Source organism: Monodelphis domestica, chromosome 4, assembly GCF_027887165.1.
Source record: "Monodelphis domestica isolate mMonDom1 chromosome 4, mMonDom1.pri, whole genome shotgun sequence".
NCBI classification, from domain to species: Eukaryota; Metazoa; Chordata; class Mammalia; order Didelphimorphia; family Didelphidae; genus Monodelphis; species Monodelphis domestica.
This window is the reverse complement of record NC_077230.1, coordinates 346,382,975-346,396,403: the sequence shown is the minus strand read 5'-3', so window position 1 is coordinate 346,396,403 and position 13,429 is coordinate 346,382,975.

Here is a 13,429-nt window from a genome sequence, read left to right as displayed (position 1 = left end):
AAATTCTTGCAATAACTCTGGATTTATGCATTATATGCATTATATTTTTATAAGAATAAACATGAAAGCAGAGTCCAGATTCTTATCTAAATTATCTGCTTCTCATTACTAGCAGTTACTTAATAAATATTTGGTGATATTAAACTGGGGTTTACTTGGTTTGAAGGTGAAGACCCCAAGTTTGACCTTGTCACATGAGAGTTACTCCCTGAGGGAAAGTCCTACTTCACTGCCTCTTAGACTAACAATAGACCTTGAGTCATAGCACAGTATGCAGCATGGCAGTCTCATAAGCCAAAGGTCTTGGCCCCCGAAAGGGGGATGTGATACTATGGGAGAAGCTTCTAAGGCAAAAAGAGGCATCTGATGGGATTAGCCATCCCCACCAGAACTAACTCAAGGTCTATTGCTATAAGGAATGATGAACAGGATGATTTCAGAAAGAGCCGGAAAGACCTACATGAACTGATGCAGAGTGAAGTGGGCAGAACCACGAAAACATTGTACCCAGTAACAGCAATATTGTGGCATGAACAACTCTGATAGACTTAGCTACTATTGTCATGGGCATTGTACCCCCAGAAATTCAGGCAAACTATTATCAGGCAAACTATTATCCTCTGCTCCCTTAGGCCCTCCAGACTCCCAACCCAAAACACCTGACCTTGAAGATTACCCATCTCTGATTGTCCCATTGAATTGAGAAGGACAAAGAGACTTATCTCATTTATTCATCCTCCAAATCAGGAGAACCACCCCCATGCTCTCAGGCTAACCTTCTCCCCCCAACCCCCTAGCCCCAGAGTCATGTTCCCACTGCTGTAACAAGAATATTAAAAAAAAAAACAGAATGGAGGCACTCTTGCTGTCTTGCTTGCCAAAAAATTCAACGTTACTAATAAATCTCTCTTTACCTTTAAGTTTCAGAGTCTTGCATTCTTGCAAAAGGTATCCTTCCTGAATCTCAGGGGTACACTTCTACACCCCACAACACTAGTAGTAGTAGTCTCTCGGTGATAGAGAATGACTATTGTCTTTGTGCAGTTTCATCTACGGTGTACCCTGCACAAAGATACTTGTGTGTGAAAGAGATTTAAGTAGAAAAGTCGATGCACAGAGACAGTCCCACACTCTCGGCGTTGGAAGCCTGGGTCCAGTGGCACGAAAAGTCGTTACACCTGGAGACTTCCTCAGCTGCATTGGATGGCCGTGTTGTCCTTTGTGCTCCAACATGCCCTGAGCACTCCACAGTGCTTTGCTGCGTCGCCCTCTCAGCCATTGAACCTTCTTGTTGGTTTCTTCCGTCTGTTCAGCTGAAGCAGTCTTCACATGCTGGGTGAGCAAAGCTCTGGTTCACCAGGGGTCGAGGACCCGATGGCTACCCTCACAAGGTTTAGCCGGCCTGTCGAAGCCGTTGCCCGGGGTGTGGCCGCTGCCGCATGTTAGCAGCTCCTGGGAGCCACAAGTGAGAGCTGGGTGTCAGGTGGGGTCAGAGGCTGGAGAGCTGCCCTAGGAGGGCATGACAAGCCCTCCATACCAGAGATACTACCCCTTCCTGAGCACCCCACAACACTATCAGCAATACAATGATACAGGATAATTCTGAGGGATTTCTGACAAAGAAAGATATCCATATTCAGAGAAAGAACTGTTTGAGTCAGAATACAGATCAAAGTATATGATTTTTAATTTGTTATTTGGGTTTATGTTTTGGGGTTTTGGTTTTATAAGATTATTCACTTTCAAAAATGAACAATATGGAAATGAGTTTTGTATGATAATACATGTATAAACCAGATCAAATCATCTGCCAGCACCATAAAGTGGAATGGAAGGGAGGGAGATACAGTCAATCATGTAACTTGGGAAAACTTATGTGAAATTTTATTTAATTAGTAAAAAAAAAATTTTTTTTGTAGAAAGAATTGGGACCAGAGCAGCAGGAACAGATGTTAAAAATTTTGGTAACTGATTAAATGTGTAAGGGAAAAGTCAAAGATAATCCCAGAGTTTTAAAAATGGGTGACTGAGGAATGATGGTTTCACTGAAAGCGATTGTCAAGTCATATGGAGGAGCATTTTGGAGGAAGTAAAGAGAATAAGTTTGGCTTTGGGCATATTGAATTTGAAGTGTTGGCAGGGCATGTAAGTGAGGAAGCCCTTATAGGTTGAGGGATCAGGTTCTAGAGCTCAGAAGAGATATAAAAATTGACTTTAGAGATTTGGGAGTAATCTACATGGAGATACCTCATTTATTCAATGAATATTAATTGCTAACATCCAGATGACCTGGGGATGCTCCACCACATTTGAGTTCATGTTTAAAAGCCTAGATAACAATTCTACCTGTGAAGAAAGGAAGGGATTGCATTGCAGGAAGAGGGAATACTGTGGGAAAAGATCTAGATAAGAGACAGTATGTTAAGTGGTAGAGTACAGTAGTTTAATTAGTGTAAAGGGTAGAATTCAAGGATGAGAACAATTTGCAATAAAGCTAAAAAGATAAGTTGGTTGGTCTCAGATCATAGAAGGCCTTGAATGCAGACAGAAGAGTAAATCTTGCTTAGTAAGAGAGCCACTGATTGTTGAGCCAGAAGAGTGTCATGATGTTTGTTGAGTTTAATTGAATCTACAAATAATTCAATTACATCATTGATTCAATTAAATGATCAAAAAAGTCATCTTTTTTTGTATGAAGAGTGGATTGGAAGGGGGCAGAGAACAGATGGGAATATTTATTTCAAGGCTTCAGTAGTCTATCCAAAGGTATTTTGAAGGTAGAATCAATAGGATTTGATTGAATAGTTAATTGACCAAATTCCAAAAGTGAAGGAGAATGGTGAAACAAATAACCTTAAGATTGTAGATGGGAGGCAGGATAAATAATGGGGCTTTAGACAGAAATAGTAAAGTCAAAAGGAGGTTAGGGTGAAAGACATTGACTTTGGACTAATTGAGTTTGAAGTGGGACACTCGGGCAGTTGTTTTGAAGACAGTGGAAGATGCAGGTCTGGGCTTCAAAAGAACTAGAGATACAGATTTGGAAGTAATTTTCTTAGAGAAGATAGTTCATGCTCTGGAAGTAAATTGTTAAATAGAGAGAAAAAAAGAGAATCAAAAACTACTACTACAGTCAAGAAGTACCTGAGGGTACTCTACACCCTGAGGGGTAGATAGCAGGCAACACATGTCAAACAAGTTGAACTACCACCACTTTGACCCTGTTAGAGTCAGCCCAGGGTCTTAAGAGCTATGAACTTTGGGAATGGCAGTGTATCCCAAGCCAAGAGTCCTACTTCCAGCCCAGTCCCTGCAGCCATCATTAAGGAAAGAAATCATTCTTTAGAAGGGATCCACCTTTTTCATCACTTTCAGTAACAGTTGTTGGTGACACCCCACCCAAATGGCAAATAAGCATAAGTGGTCTGGGAGTGGCAGCATCCAAGCCATTGGTCTTGCTGCCAGCCCATATTTTGCAGGCAATTATCTGAGGAGGCAACTTCTGTGGAGGAGGGGAGCTACCAAGAACTAGCAGAGCATCCTAAGGGGGAGATGGGAAAGGCATGTGTCAGGCAAGTCAAACTATCTTTGACCATCTCCTCTCAGACCTGGATAGAAACCACCCAGGACCCTGAATCCAAGAGCCTTGGGAATTGCAATGCTTCCAGCCCAGTGACTCTAGTCATCATGTGAAGCAATCCTTGTGGAGAGGTGGTTTGGCAACATCTCCTGCAGATGCTATAGCCACATCTATTGAAGATCTAGAAATGAAAAGTCTTGTCACAAAAGTCCTTACCACTTGTCAAGATTGCTATCAGAAATTGAGAATTTTTATGGAAATAACATTAAAGAAGAAGCATTACCACCTGTTTTGCTCCTGCACCTAAGGACCATGGGATTTTTGCACTTGACTTGCAGCTGAAACCTTTCATATGTTTTTTCTCCTCCCTTAGAAACGTTGTTCCTTGAGAGCCAGAACCCTCTTACTTTTATATTTGTTTCCCCAGAGTTTAGCACAATGCTTTTGTTGTGGTGGTGATTGTTCAATAATGCTTTGTTTTTTTCTAGTTACATGTAAAAATAATTTTAGCATTCATTTTCTAACATTTTGAATTCCCAATTTTCTCTCTCCCCTCCACGAGAAAGTAGGCAATTTGATATTAGTTATAAATGAGATATCACACAAATAATACTTCCAAGCAGAACCAGAAGAACACTGTACAAAGTAAAAGCAATATTTTGGAAAAACAGCTGTGACTGACCTAGTTATTCTCAGGACTGCAGTGATCCAAGACAATCCCAGGGACTCATGGTGAAAAATGCCTTCTCCCTTCAGAGAATGAACTGAATGTAATCTGAATGAAGATCAAAGCACACTATATTTCACTTTCTTCTTTTTTGATTTTTCACTATATTGCTGAGAACAGCTAAGTTGTTCACAGTTGATCATACAATATTAGCACAATTCTTTTAATGCTTTATTCATTCAACAACAAAACCTTGGGAAATAGCCACGATGTAGCAGTCCACCCCTATCTAGGGACAAGGGAAACAGAATGTACAGAGTGGCTTAGAAGAGAGCATGCTCAGTCTTGTGCATAGCTAGGAAGGCCTCTGACCCTTGATCCCAGCTTCCCCAGGTTAAGTGGGAAAACAGGTTTCTTTGTGTTCACCTGGCTAAGAGAAACCACAACTATACCTTGTCGTTAACCAATGATAATCATCCCTACGTATTGTACATATTTGCATATCAAAGAGATTAAAAGGTGAGCCACAGCAGTCTCCACCCTCTCTTGGATCTTAGCTCTCACCTATGTCTGTCTTTGCTTGGCCAGAGGCCAAGCTCCATCTTTAATTCCTTTCCTTCTCTCTCTCACCTGGGACCTGGCCTTCGGCCAGGCACTTTCTTTTCTCTCTCATGTCTCCGACCTGTGTGTGGTATTAATTTTGGATCTCTGGATGGATGATGCCTTTGTGTCATCCTAAGATCAGAATATTGCTGTGGCTCCATTATAATCAATAAGGCCTGGCTTTCTGACTCATTTCTGCCATCTCATATCTGTAACTTGGCTCCGCCATGCCCCTCGAGGAATCCTAAACCACTATCTTTTTCTATCTTTCTACCTTGTGGCTTCTCGAAGGCCGAGAAGTCACACACATTAAGGTTTGGGAAGTAAAAATGAGAGGCAGTAAAGGAATAGTTAGGTGGGAGGACAACTAGAGTTTCTTTTTTTCCCTGAAGCTAAGGGAAGATAAAATGAATACATTTGAGAATGGTCAGCAGCATCCAAAACTTCAGAGGCCAAGTAGTATGAGGACTAAACAGCTTCAAAAATAATAATAGCATTTATATAGTACTTCAAGGCTTGCAAAATATTATATATATATGTATGTAATCCTCACAACAACCTATATACTATTATTACCATTTTATAGATATGGAAACCAAGGCTCAGAGAGGCTAAGTAACATGTTGGGTCACTTAGTAAGTGTAATGATTAGGAGGTCAATGGTGTCCTTTGAGGGAAAAGTTTCTGTGGAATAATAGGGATAGAAGCCTTACTGCAAAGGGTTGAGGAGCAAGTGAGAAGTAAAGAATTGTAGGCATTGGATATTCATAACTTGCAGTCAGAGGGAGGAGAGAGATGCAATGGTAGGTACCTGGATAAAGTAGAACTTTTTTCTTAATTGGGGAGACCTGTGCTTGTTTATGGGTAAATAGCCATGAACCAGTAGTAAAAGAAAGATTGCAAATGCAACAAGAGATGAAATAGAGTAAAACAACGTCCTGATCCATTGGCAAAGGTATCGATAAATCGATAAAGTATACTTTCCCTTACAGAAAGCAGGCTTAAGGAATGTGCTTTCCCAGGCTGTAACAACAGATGGTCAGCAGTACCAAAGGCTGGCCCCTCAAGGAAGGGATAAATCAGGTAGAGGATAAGATATACAAAGGAATGTTCTGTCCTCCCCAGCTAATGGCTCACCTGGCTTCTGTATGATAAGGCTTGCTTGCCCTGGTCATTCTGCCCCCATCATTAAGGCTACATTTCACTCACGGTGTACTTTAAAGCCATATATCCTTCTCTGACATTGTATGAGCTCATTTTACCTTTTTACCTCTTATGCGTGTGCAACCCTAGAAAAACTGTAACTTATTTTCGGTGCAACTTTCACTAGGAAGGTTTGCCCTGGTCAGCTTGGCACGTTTATTAATCAATAGATTAATAAATATTTGTTCCAGTAATTTGAACTTCTGGGTATCTGGACTCGCTTTTTGAAATACATCACTTTAGAAAGTTTGCCTGCTAGAGTAAGGCAGGAGGGAATGGGGTTGAGGAAGCAGGTGGAGTGACAAGCCTTAGGACTGAGCTACTCTGACCCAAGAAGAGGAACAAGTGTATGTGAAGTTGAGAAGCTCTGAGGAGTGGAGAACAGAAGGAGCCAGATGATCCCAGGCACTCATGCAGAATTGTGTGTCATCTAATGGAGTTTGTAGTGTTAGGTTTCTCTTGTGAGAGAGGAGGAAAAAAGAAAATATTTGGAGCAGATACTGTGGGAAAATAAGATAAGGAATAAATAGGGTCGAATAGAAGGATTTTTCAGTTAAAGCAAGGACCCACATGAAATAATGGACACCTTCCCCCAATTATACTATCCACTTAAGTTTACTTAATTTAAGTTTTGCAAACTTCACTAAACTAAACATTTTATTTCTTTTTTTCCATTTGAATTAATTTAGTCAATTTAGAACATTATTCCTTGGTTACAATAATCACATTATTTCCCTCTCTACCACCCACCCACCCTTCCCCACAGCCAATGTGAAATTTTCTTGTGTCCTTGATCAGAATCTATTTCCATGTTGTTGATGATTGCACTAGGATGATCATTTAGAGTCTATATCCCCAATCAAATCCCCCTCAACCCATGTAATCAAGCAGTTGTTCTTCTTTGGTGTTTTTACTCCCACAGTTAAACAAAACTTTTTAAGAGCCTTTTTATCTTTTGTTAAAGGACTCAACATTGCTTTCTTGTCTTTTTTACTTTCTCTAAACAGATTGTCTAAGCAGACTAAGCAATTACTAACAAATAGTTCATTAACTCCAGAGTGAAAGATTTACAGATGTGGACATCGCATGTAAATTCAGTGTTTTGTGAAGAGTTAGCCATCTTCTAATGTGGCCACTTGGATAGCAATTGTACCAATGCCATTTAGATAAAAATAAGAATTGCCATTTATGCAGGGTTTTATTGTTACAAAGCACTTGACCAATATTATTTCATAGGATCATAGATTTAGAACTGGAAGGGACTTCAGACAAGCCCCTTATTTTACAGATGATGAAACTGAGGTTCTCAGAGATTAAGTGAATTGCTCAGGGTCAGGCAGCTAAGTGTCTGAGTCAGTATTTGAATTCAGGTCTTCCAGCCTCCAAATCCAGTACCCTCTCTACCACAACACACTTTCTTTTTCATTTGATATTCATAATACTTGTAAGAGAAGGGCAAATATCATTATTCCTCTATATATGGGTAATAAAACAAGCCCAGAAGTAACTTGTTCAAGATCATGATATAAGATATGAATACAACATAAAAAATAAATGGCAGGGGCAGACTATAAACCAAGACTTTCTGACTTCTAGTTTGTGTGTTTCTTCTATCCTATAACTAGAACTATTAAAACCACACATTGGGACACACAGCTAAGTGGCTCAGTAGATTAAGAGCCAAGCCCAGAGATGGGAGGTCCTGGGTTCAAATCTGGCCTCAGATACTTCCTATCTGTGAGACCCTAGACAAGTCACTTAATCTCCATTACCTGGCCCTTGCTGCTCTTCTGCCTTGGAACCAATACATGGTACTGGTTCTAAGATGGAAGGTAAGAGTTAAAATTTTTTTTTATTAATCTGAACAAAATTAACAGCACATTTATTTTCTAAAGCATTTTGGTCTATATAAACATATGTAGCTTCAGTTTTTTTTAAATTTAAGATTCAACAAAATCATAATATCCTATGTCAGGTATATAGTATATACACAAAAGTATCATTGACTTTTTAACTTACATTCATTCCTTTCCAGTAAATATTCACTTGGAAAAAAATTCCATTTGCTTAGTGTTTTTCTATAAAAGCTAAGGCTCCACTAATCTGGATATAGATAGTTCAGGCTAAGTCAAAAACAAGAAACAAGTTCATTCCCGTCTGAATTACTTCTATATTACAAGAAAAACAAAGGTTTGCTTTTGGAAACTTGGCAGTAGAAAGGTCTTTTGTTACTGCTTGTATATGGGCAAAATGGATCCCCACTAGGTTTGGCAAGTGTTTACTGAGATAAGAAAGGAAGAGAGAGGCCCAGGATCCTGGGAGTTTGAGTCCTCAGTCTCTTTGTGACTGACTTTGGGTTTTCTTGGCAAAGAGAATGAAGTGGTTTGCTATTTCCTTCTCTAGCTCATTTTATAGATAAGGAAACTGAGGTAGACAGAGTTAAGTGACTTGTCCAGGTTCACACAGCTAGTGTCTGAGGTCAGATTTGACTCATCTGGAAGATGAGTCTTCCTGACTCTAGGCACTTCTTAGTGCCCCTTAGCTGCCTCATCCTGAGAGTAGTAGAAGCCTATTAAAAACTTCATTTTTAGGGGGCAGCTGGGTAGCTCAGTGGATTGAGAGACGGGTTCAAATCTGGCCTCAGACATTTCCTAACTGTGTGACCCTGGACAATTCACTTAACCTCCATGGCCTAGCCCTTACCACTCTTCTGCCTCAGAACCAATATACAGTATTGATTCTAAGATGGAAGATAAGAATTTAAAAATAGCAACAACAAAACCCCTTCATTTTTAGTTTTTATGAAAATTTAAAAAAAAATTTCTCCAGCCTCAAATTCTTTTTGAACTTCTCTCCCTTTAGGAAAATGTGTAAACCAAATTTAGAACAAAAAATACCTCTTGTCTAGTTAAGGACCTTTCTAGGTGAAAATGTTGGCACTATAACCCAACTAAAGGCAGGGCACTTTTTTCCCATTAGAAAAGACTAGGGCATCAATCATGGGAAAGAATCTCTTCTTTAAAAGGGAGTAATCTGGGAAATAATAGTTCTAGTTAAAGACTGTGACTGTTCTTCTTGAATGTTGACCTATCATATCTGTATTTTATCATGTGGTAACTTTTTCCTTGTTCAGAATTCCTATAAACGTTACTTCAGATTGCCTTGGGGTAAAAGATATCCAAGGATATTGTATATATTACATGATTTTAGACATTTCCTTCTCCAAACTAAAGTAACTTAAATTCAAAACAATACTAAATTAATAAATATTGTTTCTGGCTGGCTTGTGTTTAAAATGTAGAATACAACATCAATATTTTTCATCAATAGAATCTTCCCAGCAAAATTATATATTATAGGATCATAAATTTAGAGTCAAACAAGGCCTCAGAGATCAACTAATGCAACCTCCTTCATTTTCTAGATAGTAAAACTGAAGCACGGGGAGGTTTTAGAATTTGCTTAAGATATTTCCACAGCTAAAGTTGCCCGAAGGGGAAGCTAAGTAACACAGTAGATAGAGCACTAGGGTAGGAGTGAAGAGGACCTAGGTTCAAATTTGGCCTCAGACAGTTCCTAACTTTGTGACCCTGAATCAGTCACTTAACCTTGATTGCCTGGTTCTCCCTGCTCTTCTGTCTTAGAATTGATATTAAAAAGATAAGGGTTTAAAAAAAAAATCGGCAGAGCCGGTATTTGAATGTAGGTTTCCCTGACTCCAAATCCAGTGCTTATTCTATCACTCTCCAAAAGTCTGGAACCAAAAATCATTCATGTGTATCATATGTACTGCTCAGGAAAGTTTGTTTTCTCTCTCTTTTAATAGTAGTCATATCATTTTCTATATGGAGTATTTTTGTGGTGGCAATATGTTTATATTTTCTACACTGTTTCATGCAAATAGGAGTTATGTGGGAAAATACCAGTGCTAGTCATATAGTGATATTTTTCCTTCTTAAATTAAAAAAAAAATGATTATACAGATGCTTAAAATATTTTTACAAACAATTGTTTTGATGTAAAATACACCCAATTCTTTTTTTTTGTGTAAGATACTTCCCCATCCTTTTTTATTTTTTCTGAGAATAATTTTTTTTCTGAGAATAATTCTTGCTCTTCTCTCTATTTGTCTTCCTCTACTATTTAATGATGGCAACTTAAAGGCTTCATTCCAGTGAAAACTATGGATGATCCCACCAAATGGGAAAGGCTTGAACTCTATGTGTGTGTGTGTGTAATTTGAAAATCAGTTTTGCTGAATTTGGAGATATTCACCACTAGAACCATAAAAAAGGTCTTGGTAACTGGGGCTTTGCCTCAGGGCACCAACATTTAGAGGGCAAGCCAACTTAAAATGATGATTATTTTAAAAGATTGTGCAATTTAAATTTTATTGTATTTACATTTTAAGAGCACACATACTTTAGCAACATAGAAACACCTAAGCGTGTTGTTAGCAAAATAAATTAGTTAAAATAGAAAGCTGTCAGAAAGATACCATTGTTAGTAATACCCATCTATGAGCTACTATAATGTTCCCTCTGAGCATATCCCATTTACTTCTATTACTTTTCTATATCATGTGAATTACAAAGTATCTTTGAGGCTATATTTCCTGTTATTTTGGGGTATCCTCTCAGGTTTGGTGATCAGAAGATGGATTCTTTTTTGTCTATAAAAAGTTAAGAACATCATCTCCCAAGGTAGGGAGAGGTTGCAGTCTGTAGCAATGAAAGGAACATGTAACACCTAAGAAAGAAGAGATTTTTGAATTATTGAACTCTTTCTTATCAACATCCCCTGGACTACTTATGGTTATTTTTTATTTTTAATTCTTGCTTTCTGTCTTAGAATCAATACCATGTAATGGTTCCAAAGCAGAAGAATGGTAAGGGCTAGGCAATGGGGGTTAAGTGACTTGCCCAGTGCCACACAGCTGGGAAGTGTCTGAGGTCAGATTTGAACCCAGGACCTCCCATCTCTGGGTCTAGCTCTCGATTCATTGAGCCACTTAGCTTCTTCCCCACCATGTTTTAGTCAATGTATTTCAAGCTCAAAGTTCCTCAGTGAGTAGAAATGGTGTTTTTTGACCAAATTAATTTTAGAAGTTCTTCCAAATAAAATCCATTTAAGACATTTAAGACACCAGCAGTTTTAATTTGAAACATTTGTTTCCCAAATACAGTTTTCAAATCCTTACCTTTTGTCTTAGAATAATTTCTAAGACAGGGGAGTGATAGTGACTAGGCAATTGGGCTTAAGTGATTTGCCCAGGGCCACACAGCTAGGAAGTATATGAAGCTAGATTTGAACCCAGGACCTCCAGATTCCAGGCCTGGTGCTCTATCTACTGGGCTGCCTAGCTGCCCCTACCAAGTAAATCTTAATCTAATCAGAGGAAAAGTGGGCTGTTTAATTTTGCCGTAAATTTGGAATATTCCAGTACCCAATAATCCAAGAAGTTTACCATAAATAATAAAAATTGACTTTTGCTTAGTCTACTTAAGTATTTAGAAGATCTCAGATCTACTTTTTCTTCTCCCCTCTTAGGTCTGGAATGCCTTGCTGATGAATGGATTGCTGCTTTTGTTCAAAGGCACAAATTTATAAGCAGAGGGAGAGAAGCAAAAGGTGAGAATGCTACCAAACTAGAACCCTCCCAGGGTAGAACACAGGGAAAAGCTCCAGTCACTGCCCTGACGTGTCTCCTCCTCTTTTTCTTATCTCTTCCTTTGCAGTGGAGGAGGAAGGAGGGAGATGATGGGGTCAAAGTCTTCCATTTGTTTTATCATCATGGAATTTTAGAGCTAAAGGGAACTGGCAGGATGAAACCCTCTCATTTTGCAAAGAAGAAAAGTGAGGCCCAGAGAGAAGCTAGTGGGGCCATCATTTCCCTGAACAGGAGTCATCCTAGAATCTGGAGGGACCTCAGCGCTCACCTGGTTAAGCTCCTTGCCAGATTGATGAAAAACTCTTGACATCTCAGCAAGGACTTCTCTAGCCTGTCCTTAAATAGCTTCACTAAGGCGGCCTTTACTCCCTCCCAAAGCAGTCCATTTAGACAGCTGCATTTATTAGAAGTTCTTCCTCCTAAAGAGCTCACATTGATCTCCCTATAGTTTGCCCTCCCTTTGCTCTTGTTCCGCCTTTGGGCTAAGCAGAAAGGAAGGTTACAGAGTCTGGGTGAGAGGGTCTTCTCTCTTTTCAGGTAAGCATTCCCAATGGGCGAGGCATTATGCCTGGCCTGGGGATACAAAGCTCAGTCCAGTCCAGTCCTCGCCTTCCACAGAATTTTTAGAAGCTGGAAGGGACCTTGGAGATGCTCTAATCCAACCCACTAATTGTGTAGCTGATGAAACAGAGGCCCAGCAAGGGAAAGTAATTCCCTCAGGATCCTATAGCTCCTAAGTGCTAGGGCCAGGAGGGGGATCCAGATCTCATGACTTCAAGAATACTCTTTCTATCCCACCCCAAGAACGAGGACTGGCCCGTCCTCAGGGGAAGTAGAGTGACCTGCTGGAGGTGGCCCTCTTCCTCCCACTGCCCTGCATCTGCCCTCTCCCAGGATTTCCCTGGAAGTCGGCCTTTGGCCTTAGCTAGGCTAGTCCTGAGGCGACAGATAGAGCTTATTGTCAAGCTTACTCTCGAAACCTTTCCTGCTTGGTAGCACCTGCTAGCACTTATGTTCTGCTTCAGTCGTCAGGAACCAGGAATTCTCTTTCCTCCGAGTACTGGAAAAGGACTCTAGTCCAGAATTCATGGCCTTTTCCTAAGGGCTAATATGTAGCACTGTTTCTTTGGGTTAGTTTTTCGGAATTCAGTTTAGACTCTATCACTAAGGCCTATGTACAAAAGGCCCCAAGTGCCCGATAAAGCTGATGACAAAAGATAAACGACATGCGATTTGTCCAGGACTTTATGGAGGTGTTTACTGTTCACATACAGGTTGAACTAGATGTGCTCTGACATTTTCCATCCAACAATGAGGTTCTATGATTTTGAGAAATTGCCAGCTATATCCTGGATTCCTCAATGAATAGAAACTTTGATACCTATTCATCTCTGCCCTTGACTTAAAGTCCTGCTCTTCTTAAACTGCTCTCAATTAATTTTCTAATCCAACGTCCAGAATACATCCACCATACCTTCTGATTTTCCCAAATAGGTCTGTTTGAATTTATCTTCTCTTGCCTAAATATTAGGCAGCAATCTTGATATGTTTAAAAATTAATATAATTTATGACTTTATCTTGTCAGTACCTGACAAGGCTGTTCCTAAGACAGAAACCTCCTTCTTATCTACCTTTTCTTCTTCCATTTCTTCATGTTTCAATCTATGAAAGGGTATTTCTTAAGGTTTGGCAGTAAGCAAACAG